The sequence below is a fragment of the Silurus aristotelis genome (assembly GCF_946808225.1).
Source record: "Silurus aristotelis genome assembly, chromosome: 24".
Lineage (NCBI taxonomy): Eukaryota > Metazoa > Chordata > Actinopteri > Siluriformes > Siluridae > Silurus > Silurus aristotelis.
Window position 1 is genome coordinate 8,966,410 of NC_139597.1, and position 15,076 is coordinate 8,981,485.

A 15,076-nucleotide genomic window follows, 5' to 3' on the forward strand; every position below is an offset into this window, starting at 1 on the left:
TTGTTTAAAGCATTTTTTTACTTATATTTAGAATGTAAAGATTGTTAAACACAAAGTCTTGATATTAAGATAAACAGAACACATGGCAAAACAATCCGTTTTGTAAAATCTGACACAAGGTTTAAATGTCTTAAAGCGGCCACCAGGGGGAGACAATACATCAAGTACATCATCTGTGTTTTGTCCAGCACCACGTTTATATTTTGACTCGTCTAAATGATCAACTACAACTCCATACCGATGTTTTATTGTCCTTCTTTACATATTTATTTATAGAACTAGAGTTCTATGTATACATGACAAATATACTATATCGCCAGGTAGACACCTGACCATCACACCTTTGTGTTTGCTGAACATTGCATTAGAAATTTAGATGTTAACCCAAATTCTTTCAGCAAGCCTTTCTCCTAGATCTTGGAGCATAGCATAGCAATGAGAGCATTGTTGAGGCGAAGCACTAATATTGTTGAGTAGACCTAAGGTGAATTCAGCATTCTAGTTAATACCAAAATTGTTCAGTGGGGTTGAAGTCAGAACTCCTCCACATCAACCTTGACAAACCGTGTACCAGAAGCTCGCTTTTTGCATATGGGCATGTTCATGGTGGAAAATGTTTGGGCTCCTTAAATTCCAGTGAGGGGAAATTATAATGAACAACATAGACATGTACCATACATCGTTACTTGTAATAATCAGTGTGTCAGTGTAAAACAACGATTCACGTATGCAATGGTCAGGTATCCAATTATTTTTGGCCCCATTTATGTTGGTGTTTATTTAACTCATGGCCCAATCTGTGAGTGTATATATAAAAGTGTGTGTGTGTGTGTGTGTGTGTGTTTGTATGATATATGTGTATATATATATATATATATATATATATATATATATATATATATATATATATATATATATAAAATGTGTGTGCCAATACCAAAATGAAGTAATTCTCACCTGCCTTCCTCTAGAGGGAGACAATATCTCAGTGTAGGTTTTTTATTACATTACACAAGCAACCAAAGAACCCTGGGCATAAGAGGAGTTAATATATACTGGATGTGTTTGTCAGTGGTTCCCATCTTTGGCTCTGGAAAAGCCCTACACGTTTTTCTTCTGTTCTTTCTGCTCTAACATACCTGATCTTACTAATGTAAGTGGTTAAGTTCTACACTATTAATTAATCCCCGGAGATAAAACTAAATGAAAATTAATAACTAAACAGGAGACAGTAGAAGTAAAATACATATAGAGAATAATTATTTAATAACCAGTTTATTAATAAAGGCCACAATATTAAGGAAATTGATGGCACATATTTTATGAATTCCCTCACAATTGAACATACTGTACTTTTCAAAATGCCAATGTAAAAAAGGGCAGTTAATAAAAACTATATAAATGCAATTGAAGACAGTGCAGACATAACTTGACATTTTTCCCAAAGTTAAATATAAGTCTGGTATGAAATGTTATAAATAAATTTCACAGATGACCAACAGCACATTTCTATCCATTCAGGCTAAACATGGTGCAAGTAAAATTTATAAAAGTTATTAAACAGGTTCAAATAAAGACCATGACAGTGGGAGTGTTTATACCTATGAGGTGTGATATTTTCTTGTTTCTTTGTCATTACTGACAGCAAAATTAAACAGCTCGAAATACGGTTCTATCTAAAAAGGGAAATATGGCACAATGACAAAGTTCACATTTCACAATTTCTTGACTGGTAAATTTAATGACAAATCATGTGGACTGACATGGAAATGCTATTATTGAATATTATGGCTCTGTGAAACTTTTCTCAAAAAATCTGAAAATCTACTTAACTTTTAGAACAAACTTGAGTGACCAACATCACTTAGATTTAATTGAAATCCTCAGTTTTTTTATTTTATTTTAGTCACCCTGTCGTTGAAGCATTATACACTTCAGTGAATTACAGCAAGTTCAGAGTGCTGGGAAATAAGTATATGAGGCTCAATAGTGGACATTTACAATATAGCAAAAATTCTGCCCTGTGATGCAGAGTCTCCTGAGTCCTTTGATACAAAAAAAAAGAAGCATATCTTTTTTTCTTTTTTTTTAAATGTTAAACAAAACCTCTCAGACTATAAACTGCACCATTCAATATTCTGAGAGCTGAGATTTTTTTTTCAAACAAGAGGGAAAAAAGTTATCTGAGTGATTTACGCTCTCACACAATGGCTGTGGTTGAAGTTGCGCCTCCTCTGATCTTCTCGCAGCTGGACTCCTGCCTTCCACCCTGTCTCCTCTGATCTTTTCACAGTCATCCGAGAGGCTTTTGCCAGCCTGTGAGCTGTCAAAGTATCCATGGAATCAAACGCCACCCCATGCTCTCTTATGATCAAAGACATACAGGTAAGAAGACACAGAGCCATATACAATTGCCATCTCAAAGAATGAGCCATTTCCTCCCACCCTTCCCTTACAACTACTCTGCCACAGTGCCAGGAAATGGAGCACATCGATCAGAATAAAGCAAAGCGATCAGGTTTTGAAGATGTTTCGGGAAGTTTGTCCTCTCAGAAACTTTTGGACAAAGCGAGAGCTGAGATGGAGGTGAAGGTGATGTTTAAACACTGGCTTTACTTTTCCTTTTTTCTGGAAAATTTGTGTCATCATGAAACATTAAACACCATTTTTGGTGTCTGAGACCTGTTTTGACTCGCTTATTTGTACCAGTAGTACTTCTTGCTTACTGTAAATGTAATACATTCATTGAGATTTCAAAATTGATGAGTGGTGAAACATCTCCATGAACACCAGGTCACCTACTAGTATGAAACATTTATCATAGCCTGGATGACTGAAACTGTTCAGACCTATAGTTTATAATGGCCAAATGATGACCATAATGCGCAACATAGCCTGGAAGGCTGGAACTCTTCAAACCAGTAATCTGTGATACACTTCCTTCTATGAGCTGAAGCAAAAGCAATGGTGCAATCATTCTAACTGATGTTATTCTGCTGTTCTTCTTCAGCTTTCACATTCTGTAAAACTACGAAAGACTTGAGAAATATTACCAATGCTTGGATGAGCAATGGGAAAACACCAGTAATAAGTGAAGTACAAATGCTTCATGGAAAAGAACTGAGATTTTCTAAAATCAAAAGTTCAGCATATAAAAAGTTCACTCATTGATCTAAACATATCAAAACAGCTCACTGGAAGGGATTATAATGACCATTTAATGTTTTGTGTCTTTGAGACGTATTTATTTAAGTCCTTTAAACTTTGATGACTCATACAAACACATGCTCAGCCTACACAAGTAAAAGGAAGTTCTGTTGTGGCAAATGCAACACTGCCCTTATATGTATGGGATATATCAAGAAGAGGCCTGCTGTTAGACTGTTACAGGAAAACAATAAAATACAGTTTGATGTAATACACTCTAATGTGTATTACTGTAAGAGTAAGAGTTACTGTAAGCAGTGGACGTGCCGAAATAGGTCATTTTAACACTAACAGCACATCACAAACTGGTTTTATTCCATATGCAGTATACCACACCATTTTGACAACGTTAACAATTACTATTTATTATTTCATTATTAGTTTATTAAGTATGTACAACCCATGGTACTTTTTATCTGTTTTTTCCTTGTGCTTGAGAAATATTCATGAAACACTGTAGTTCCTGTGGCCACTTAAAACTGTTTTCTTACCAGCATTTTTTTTCTTAAGTTAATACAACAAAACGGAAATTTGTAATAAGAAATCAAAATCCCTCTTAATTTTTCTGCTCCACTCACTTTCTTTTCTTTCATATTCATTTTATTTTCTCATTTTATATTTTCCTTTAGTCTTTCATTTTGTATCTTTATTTTGTCACCTCTCTTTATCCCTCCTTTTCATATATATATATATATATATATATATATATATATATATATATATATATATATATATATATATATATATATATATATATATATATATATATATCATGTATATCATTCTTCTAGTTACCCCCTCCATTTTCTGTTTATCTTACTAATCTACTCTGATTATCTCTCTGCTTTTCTCATATGTTCTTTATCGTTTCTCTTCTGCACTCTAACTCAATCTTTATTCTTCAATAACTTCTCATATTCCCGTTCTTCTTCTTCTTCTTCTTCTTTCGGCTTCTCCCATTAGGGGTTGCCACAGCAGATCATCCGTCTCCATTCCCCCCTGTCCTCTACATCTGCCTCTTTCACACCAACTACCTGCATGTCTTCCCTCACCACATCCATTAACCTCCTCCTTGGCCTTCCTCTTTTCCTCCTGCCTGGCAGCTCCCTCCTCAGCGTTCTCCTACCGATATACCCCATGTCCCTCCTCTGCACATGTCCAAACCATCTCAATCTCGCCTCCCTCACCTTCTCTCCAAATTGTCCTACATGCGCTGTTCCTCTAATAAACTCATTTCTAATCCTGTCCATCCTCGTCACTCCCAACGAAAACCTCAACATCTTCAGCTCTGCTACCTCCAGCTCCACCTTCTGTCTTTTACTCAATTTACCCACTGTCTCTAAGGCATACAACATAGCAGTCCTATAAACTTTCGCTTTCACTCCTGACACTCTTCTCCACCCACTCCACCCTGCCTGCACTCTTTTCTTTACTTCTTTAACATACTCTCCATTACATTGCACTGTTGACCCCAGGACCTAAACTCCTCCAACCTTACTCCTACTGACTTTCATTCCCCTTCTCTACAGCGCGTCCCTCCACCTCTCCACCTCAAAACACAGGCTCTTCTCAACCTGCTCCCTAGTTTCACCACAAACCACAATATCATCCGCAAACATCATAGTCAAGGGAGACTTCTGTCTGACCTCTCTTCCAACGTGTCCATCACCACTGCAAACAGGAAAGGGCTCAGAGCCGATCCTTGATGCAGTCCAACCTCCATCTTGAACCAGTCTGTCGTTTCTACTGCACACTTCACTGCTGTCACACTGTCCTCAATGTCCTGCACACCCTCACATACTTCTCTAACACGCCAGACTTCCTCATACAATACCACAACTCCTTTCTTGGCACCCTGTCGTACACTTTCTCTAAATCCACAAACAGACAATGCAACTTCTTCTGACCTTCTCTATACTTCTTCATCAACATTCTCGAAGCAAATAATTCGTCTGTGGTGCTCTTCCTCAGCATGAAACCATACTGTTGTTCACAGATGGCCACCGCTTCTCTCTGGCTTCCTCTACTCTTTCTCATAACTTCATGGTGTGACTGATTCCCCTGTAGTTACTGCAGGTCTGCACATCTCCCTTATTCTTAAAGATCGGTACCAGCACACTCCTTCTGCATTCCTCAGCCATCCTCTCACCTTCAAAAATCTTGTTGAACAACCTGGCTAAAAACTCCACCGCTATCTCTCCTAAACATCTCCATGCTTCTATTCTCTTAATTGTTGCTTTAACTTTCTTCTTACTAATCCTTTCCACTTCCTGCTTCCCCATCTCCACACCATCCAACCTTCTCTCTCTCTCATTTTCCTCCTTTTCTTCCTTCATTAGCTGCTCAAAATATTCCCTTCATCTTCTCAACACACACTCCTGACTAGTGAACACATTTCCATCTCCATCATTTATTGCTCTTACTTGCAGCACATTCTTCTCAGCTCGGTCCCTCTGCCTGGCCAATCGGTATAAAATAATTTCCCTTTATCTTTCTTTATTTCTCTTTCTAATATCCCTCCTTTACCCTCCTCTCACCTCCTCTCAGTATTCTACATTTCCACTTTTTGAATTCTCTATCTACTGCTTCTCTTTTTCCCCCTTATATCAACTCCTCCCCTCAGTGTTCTTCTCTTCTTTTTGTCTCTTCTCCACTCCCCTCTTCATCCTCTCCTCTCTCATTAGAAAGCTTGAGGTATGATTACTTTCTCAGCACAGCCTCTCCACAAGCAAATTGCAGAGTGAAGAGATTAATGAAGTGCTTTTGAATCTTCATGCATAAGGGGCTGCAGTGGAGATGAGCTTGATTTTTAGGGTGTCTGTTTGTTTCTCTGTCCATTCCTGATTATCTGTTACAGCCAAGTGGCTATCCAGCCTTCTCTATACATCTATGATAACACAGCATCGTGAATAAACACATTCATTTGACACTGAATAAAAAATCAAATGCTAATCTTTTTCTGAGACGAACGGATCATTATCGTCATTATGCAGATGAAGCTAAGAGCTCAGTAGCCTGCATACCTCAGCGATTCAATCTAAACAATGTGTCCTGAAAGATTCTTCAGTAAAACATGCTCTAGTCCTCAATGACATGTTCTCTTGTTGTTTTTACTTAAAGGAGTCTATATTAAACACACATTATCTAGTTTATTCTCATAATAATTGACATGTTTATGCACTATTCCCATTATTTCATGAGATAAATCTGCAATAGTTGCCTTTAACAAGTCAGTCAAGGATACCTAAAGACCATGCCTGTTTCTCATCAAGCTTACATTCTCCATTTATTTGAATTTGAGAAATACTGCTTTATTTGTAATCAAGACATTTAATTTTGTGGTGTAGGACAAAAACAATGATAAGTCATTTTTAAGGGTTTAAATTTGGAATGACCCATGGAGAAGATGCTGGCGTAGAAACTTCCCTTTGCACTCAGTTCCATTGCCTGAAAAGAGGAAACAGATAAAGCTTTATATCCGACTATGTCTTAGTGGCTAATACTAAAACATTCAGAAAAGCAAGTGTCTTACTAAAAGAAGACTCTGTTGATTAGACCTACTGTTACAGACAGGTAAGAACTTCTTCCTTACTCAGATCAGCCATAAATCAGAGGAACTACAACATACTTTTCCTCTTGACTTTGGCAGCACAAAAATTTCACACTCAAATCCATCACTATTATTATGAGCTGGTCATGCAACACAAGTAAAGAAACTGGACAGTGCCATGTGATTTGCTAGATGATTATTTATTTATTAATGTGATCACAAGTTTCTCAATTATCTACAATATTTTACTTTCAGTTTCAGTAAATTGTAAAATGTTTAATACAACTATACATCAGCTTATGTTAATGCTAATTTTCCTAATGGTATAAAATGATAACTGCTATTATAACCATTATACTTATGTCCTATTCATAATGCAAAACAGGTATTCAGAATGAGAACTAAACTAACATTTTGAAAGGCAGAAAATAAGAATGCATATTAATATTTATTAGTATGGCTGACATTGATAAAAAATTGTTAATAATAACATTTTATATACCATATTTAACATGGAGTATGAGGGCAAAATATTACTGTAAATGTTTTAAAGTAATTATGGTATTTTAATATACGTTAATAACCAGGACACCAAACTTTTGCTATGTTTCCACAAGGACGGTTTTAATTGCCAAATGTGTGCATCTTGACGGATTTTGGTGCTTGATTTGTCTCTTAAATTATTTTATAGTTAATTCTTTTTTTTTTTATATCTGAGTAAAGAAAGGACATAGTAAAAAAAATGTATGTTGCAGTGGAAGGTTTTAGTTACACCACTTTTTAATTAATACATTTATTTTTTATTTATTTTGTCAGACAGAAATGTGTGCTGCATTAATCATGAATTTAGTGCTGTTAAAATTAATTTGAAAATGGGTTATTAACAATAATTAATAATTTTGAATTAAAAATCTCTTTCTCTCTCTCTCTCTCTCTCTCTCTCTCTCTCTCTCTCTCTCTATTTTTACACATATATATATATATATATATATATATATATATATATATATATATATATATATATATATATATATATATATATATATGTATATATATATATATATATATATATATATATATATATATGTATATATATATATATATATATATATATATATATGTATATATATATATATATATATATATATATATATATGTGTGTGTGTGTGTGTGTGTGTGTGTGTGTGTGTGTGTGTGTGTGTGTGTGTGTGTGTATGTGTGTGTGTGTGAGAGAGAGAGAGAGAGAGAGAGAGAGAGAGAGAGAGAGAGATAGATGGATAATGTTCATACCATCAGTGAGGAAAATTAAATCCACAGAATATGTTAATTAATGTTATGATTGGTAAATAAAAAATATTTTACATATATTTACATATATTAATTATCCTGCACTTTATTAATTTGTATTCATTCCTATAAAAATATGTAACATACAGTGGGTACGGAAAGTATTCAGACCCCCTTAAATTTTTCACTTTTTGTTATATTGCAGCCATTTGCTAAAATCATTTAAGTTCATTTATTTTCCTCATGAATGTACACATAGCTCCCCATACTGACAGAAAAACACAGAATTGTTGACCTTTTTGCAGATTTATTAAAAAAGAAAAACTGAAATATCACATGGTCCTAAGTATTCAGACCCTTTGCTGTGACACTCATATATTTAACTCAGGTGCTTTCCATTTCTTCTGATCATCCTTGAGATGGTTCTACACCTTCATTTGAGTCCAGAAATTTTTGATTATACTGATTGGACTTGATTAGGAAAGCCACACACCTGTCTATATAAGACCTTCCAGATCACAATGCATGTCAGAGCAAATGAGAATCATTAAGGTCAAAGGAACTGCCTGAAGAGCTCAGAGACAGAATTGTGGCAAGGCACAGATCTGGCCAAGGTTCCAAAAAATTTTTTGCTGCACTTAAGGTTCCTAAGAGCACAGTGGCCTCCATAATCCTCAAATGGAAGATGTTTGGGACGACCAGAACCATTCCTAGAGCTGGCCAACCGGCCAAACTGAGCTATCGGGGGAGAAGAGCCTTGGTGAGAGAGGTAAAGAAGAACCCAAAGATCACTGTGGCTGAGCTCCAGAGATGCAGTCGGGAGATGGGAGAAAGTTGTAGAAAGTCAACCATCACTGCAGCCCTCCACCAGTCGGGGCTTTATGGCAGAGTGGCCCGACGGAAGCCTCTCCTCAGTGTAAGACACATGAAAGCCCGCATGGAGTTCTCCAAGATGGTGAGAAATAAGATTCTCTGGTCTGATGAGACCAAGATAGAACTTTTTGGCCTTAATTCTAAGCGGTATGTGTGGAGAAAACCAGGCACTTCTCATCACCTGTCCAGTACAGTCTCAACAATGAAGCATGGTGGTGGCAGCATCATGCTGTAGGGGTGTTTTTCAGCTGCAGGGACAGGACGACTGGTTGCAATCAAGGGAAAGATGAATGCGGCCAAGCACAGGGATATCCTGGACGAAAACCTTCTCCAGAGTGCTTTGGACCTCAGACTGGGCTGAAGGTTTACCTTCCAACAAGACAATGACCCTAAGCACACAGCTAAAATATCGATGGAGTGGCTTCACAACAACTCTGTGACTGTTTTTGAATGGCCCAGCCAGAGCCCTGACTTAAACCCAATTGAGCATCTCTGGAGAGACCTAAAAATGGCTGTCCACCAACGTTTACCGTCCAACCTGACAGAACTGGAGAGGATCTGCAAGGAGGAATGGCAGAGGATCCCCAAATCCAGGTGTGAAAGACTTGTTGCATCTTTCCCAAAAAGACTCCTGGCTGTATTAGATCAAAAGGGGGCTTCTACTAAATACTGAGCAAAGGGTCTGAATACTTAGGACCATGTGATATTTCAGTTTTTCTTTTTTAATAAATCTGCAACAGTGTCAACAATTCTGTGTTTTTCTGTCAATATAGGGTGCTGTGTGTACATTCATGAGGAAGAAGAATGAACCTAAATGATTTTAGCAAATGGCTGCAAAATAAAAAAGAGTGAAAAATTTAAGGGGGTCTGAATACTTTCCGTACCCACTGTACATACAGACATAATGAATATAAAAATTTATACTTTAAAATAATAATAATAATTATTATTATAATTATAATAATAACAATAATAATAATCATCATCATCATCATCATCATCATCATCATCATACAAAATATATACTCTCTGTAATGTTGAATAACATATTTTATGATAAGTGGGTGTGAATGCATTTCTGGTTCTGAAATTGTTTTTGTGTGTGTGAAACCGCAGAATGACACAGCAAAGCAAAGTTTCCAATAACGGATGCTTCCTCTTTTAGGTGTCATCCGATATTTTGCTTGAAACCCATATGTTCAGGAAACCCATGGTGTTAATCATGGGGTTTTGCATCTATGAAGGTCTAATGGATGATGTGTGCTATTTTGCACTCATTGCGTGTGAAGGTGTGCAAATATTAGAATCGTGTGGCATTTAGTTTTTAGTCTGGGTGCATAAATATGAGTTAAAGTCACATGTTGGATCATGACTTTGCAAAACCCCCCCAAAAAAACAAATAAACATCTGCACTGGGCACTTAGGATAAGACACACATCTCTAAAGAAGCCAAGTCACAGAGTTAAAATAAAAGATTTTTAAAAAGCAGAAGGTATGGCAAAATAAAACAAATGTTTTTCTTGCCGTGAGAATTTAATTGGAAGCTTTTGTGAACTTGAGGAACTTGAGGAACAAGGACAGATTGCAGACGCATATTTATTTCAAACAATTATATTTATTTTAAACAATTTCCCTTTAGTCAATGCAGATGTTAACTGCTGTTTTCTTGTATCATGTTTTCTTTTTTACTGTAAGGTAAATTAAGATAAAAAAAATTTAGTTTTATCATATTTACAAAACTGGTACTTTCTTCCTATCGCAAGCAATGTCGGTCCTTCCACTTCCTAAAGCTCCCAGTAAATAACATATTAGTTGTTTGTATTAAACTTATTATAATAGCATGACTAATATATAATTGCATACAGACACTTGGACATTATTCCTGTACATGTTTGTTAAACATTCCATTACAGGCTGAGTTTTTTTGCCTGTTCTTATAACACCCTGTACTCTTCTAGGAAGGCTACTTCTTAGAGTTTGGCTGTTGGGACTTGTGCTAATTGATCCATAAGAGCAGTAGTGAGGCCTGATAACAGATAAGGTGGTCAGGGTTGAAGTCAGAATTCAAGTTCACCCTACAGATTTTCAGTGGTATAATGTGTGAGTTAATATTTCAAGTCCAGGTGGTAACAACAACAGCAACAACAACAACATAATTGATAATAATAATAATGATAATAATAATAATAATTATTATTATCATAATAATTATAACATGTAATTATTATTATTATTATTATTATTATTATTATTATTAGTAGTAGTAGTAGTAGCAGCAGTAGTATTTGTAGTATTGTTAGTATAAATATTATAGACAGACAAATACCAATTTATATACTGAAAGTACAGAATATTTGAAGAGGAAACTGGAGCAAGCTCTGTGGACTGGAAGTGAAGTGTGCTTGCTGTAGATTGTGTAGGAGGACGCGAGACACATGTTGCATTTGGGGTTGTGTGGTGTAATCAAAAAATGGCAATTATTCATCATTGATTCAGAATTAATTCAGCCTTTGTTGGTTTTGCCATTGCACAATTTTAAATCCTCCCTTTTCTTTCAAAATGTCACACACAAATACAAAATATTTCCTCTTAATGCTTATTATGGCAGCCTACATTCCTGGTTTCAACTTCAACATATTGCTCAACACAACTGAATCAGATCTTGAAGTGTTTTGTAATTAGCTAATGAGTAAAAGCAGGCATTACTCCCCTCATGCATACAGCATATACATAAGTTACTGTGCTTTTGTTTAGTCATTAAAAGAATATTAAATGTTTAAATAATTTTAATCCAGATAGCAGACCTCACTGAAATTTCTTAGATGTAGAACACAACTAAAAAAAAGTGTTTAGAATAGTGTGACCTCTTGTGGTAGGATGAGGTACAGCACTTAAACTTGCTCAAGGCCAACATTAAAACAGAACATATGCTCTTCATCTAGCTCAGCTAAGTTCACAAAGGGCATGGGCTGAAAATCTTGCCAATTGTTCTCAGACTTCCTATTGCTTAATAACAGGGAGTGATGTGTGAATTGCCTCATTGACAGTGGCTGGCTCTGGTGTATCAGTGCACTTGTGTGGAGTGCTATCCCAGTCGCATGCTGATGAAGGAGCTCTTCATGTGCTCTATCTCTTAGTGATGACTTAAAAGTGGCTCAGTGGACGTGTCCTGCTCTCCAAGCGGCCTTGCCACACACAGAGTTCAGCCACAAGTAAGACTAGGTTCACTTCGCCCAATCAGTGGCAGTAGCCGGGTTCACCACAAGGTGAGGCACAGCTCATCCTTGACCAATCAAAAATGACATTGAAAGCGTTGTCTGTTTGCTATTTGCTGCTCTCAGCAGCAGGCAAGTGGCCATGCTCTTTCCATTTTCTGCCAAAGAGATGGACTCAAGAGGGGACTGGCCTGACAAAATACACAGACACACACAGACACACACACACACACACACACACACACACACACACACACACACACACACACACACACACACACACACACAAACACACACACACACTGCTATATCTATGACCATCTAAATGAGCCTGTCAACAATCCTGCATTTTTAACACAAGTGGCAATATGAGCTGAAGCATCAAAAAGGACAATAGGAAGAAATCCAATTATTAATTGAATGCATCTTACAACCACCACCACAAAAACAACAACAACAACAACAACAACAATAATAATACACAGTATATTTGAACCTTTAAGTTAAGTGGGTACTTTCCTTTCATTCAGTTTGTCAAGAAAATGCCGCATGAATTGCACCAAAACGATACTATATATGCAAATATACTCAAGTTCTTCTACAGTTATATAATTCAATTCATCAAGATTTTGACAATAAAACCAACACTAATAATATTATTGATTATAATGATGTGCAATCAGGTCCCCTGGTGGTCTAGTGGTTAAGATGCAGCGCTCCCACCGCTGCGACCCGGGTTCGATTCCCGGTCAGGGAACCATCCCCAGCCACTCTTAGTGCCGGTCCCAAGCCCGGATAAATTGGGGAGGGTTGCGTTAGGAAGGGCATCCAGCGTAAAACATGTGCCAAATCAAACGTGCGGAGGATCCGCTGTGGCGACCCCTAACGGGAGAAGCTGAAAAGAAAGTAAGTTTTATAATGATGTGCAATCACTCATTAAAATGACAATATATATTTTAAAACTACTGCAAATAAATAGAAATATAATTTACATTTGGATTATAATAGAGTTTATATAATGGCTTCGGTACTGCTCTTTAAACTATTATACTGGAGTTTAGGCACATTTTAAGAAATATTTTTTCTAGACCTGCAGTAGACCTGCATCAGCTGCATAAAATGCTTAGAATGGGCTTTACTGCTTGAAGAGATCAGCAATACATTTCAGAGCTAAACCGTTTAAAAGTTAACAGTAATCCAGTGTGACTTCAATAAACCAAATCTGTGTTTATATGCTCTGATTTTCATTGATTATCAGATGGATTGCTGCATTCCTCATCTAGCTTTTGCTTCATATATATAACTTACATAAGAATCAAATAAAAAACAAGCAGCTATGGTCACACCTGAGCTTTTATAAGAAAACAGGACCTCCATGTATATTTGGCTCAGTGACTGAAAGGTCACACAAAGGCAGCCAGTGCAGCTCTTTTCAGAGCTCAGAGGGGTGAAAAGCAAAAACGTTCTGGTGAAAAGAGCAAATAAATGAGTGCTTCTGTTTAAAAGGTTTACAACAAAGCGCTGTGAGTGCCTGACAGACAGGTGAGAGCCAGAGCGAGGCAGAGAGAATGAGTGAGAGGACATGAGTGTAGTGTGTTTTGGCCAGGCCTGATGAGAGGAACGAGCTAAGCTGAAAGGCCGGTGGGGAAGGACTGTGGCATCACACTGAGTTGTTCCTGACGAAAGCCTTTTAATGAGGCCCTTGGGGAAAGAAGAGCTCATCAGACTATAACTCATCCTGAGAGACCACACTCTCTCTCTTTCACACACACAAAACCACACACACACACACACACACACACACACACACACACACACACACACACACACACACACACACCACACACACACACACACACACACACACACACACACACACACACACACACTCACTTACATACTATACAGAAAAAGCTATTTGCATCTCTGTTTAAAACACACACACACACACACACACACACACACACACACACACACACACACACACACACACACACACACACACACACACACACACACACACACACACACAGCCTGCCTATGTGCTTCAGATATATCTGATATATGTTCCATTGCTGCCACTCAAAGCATCCCGAGGCTACTGCTCACACCATTGTTTCCTTTACACAATTAATTACCTTTAGGCAGGTCTTCCAGTCATCTAGAGAGGTTTATTGCACAATAAATCATTACTTGGCACAGATTTACTAATTTTGGCCTCTGCTCGACTCTAAGATCACTAAGTGATGCAATGTAAAAAAAACAAAAAACAATTCCGACAGGTGGCACTTGCACAATCCTTTTGATAAAATATGCAAATATAAAAAAAATATATATAAAATAAATATAAAAGTGCAAATATAAACTGTTTTATCTATGTAATCTCTGTAAATTGCCTAAAATATCTGACCTCTACATCGTCCAGCAAGTGCTTAATACGAATTAATAGGTGGCAGTAACTAAATCTATGTTTAGTGTCTTTATCTTGTCAAGAGAACGGCTTTGTTAGTTGATTACTCATACAAAATGCCCCCATTGTTTATGAAGAATACAGAGCCTATGGTTTATAAAAAAGCTTCCACTGAAATAGTGGTCAACACTGTCTCAAGTCAAATGCAGACACGAACGATTCTCTCAAACAGCATTGGCTGAAACAGACACTGTTCTTAGGAATGTAGAAGGACTTCTTCAAGCCATCATCAAATTTGACCAGAGTCAGCAATTATATGGCACCAGCAATCAGCAATGTGGCTGACAAAGAAAAAAAGAGAGGATGGACAAGACAAAACTTTACAGTGATTGCACTGATGAAGCAAGGTGAGAAAAGAAAGTGTGAAACTGCCAATTATCTCATGCATGAGGTAGAGGCAGATGTGAGCGTCCCTTGTCAGCTTCTTGTCAGCCTATTAAGGGGCTCTTTCCTCTCTCTTTACTCCTCTCTGAT

The 15,076-nt window shown here is 37.0% G+C and overlaps 1 protein-coding gene across 2 annotated transcripts in view; it reads left to right on the forward strand.

Moving 5' to 3' along the window:
* Nucleotides 1–6,649: 6,649 nt before the first annotated feature.
* tfec (transcription factor EC) overlaps nucleotides 6,650–15,076 on the forward strand; it is a 37,350-nt gene continuing 28,923 nt past the window's right edge. Inside the window, exon 1 of one of the 2 annotated variants that reach the window (XM_083528226.1) lies at nucleotides 6,650–6,780. The gene's annotated coding sequence lies outside the window, so the exon portion shown is untranslated. The remainder of the gene's footprint in view (nucleotides 6,781–15,076) is intronic. The other variant, XM_083528224.1, reaches the window with a different exon arrangement.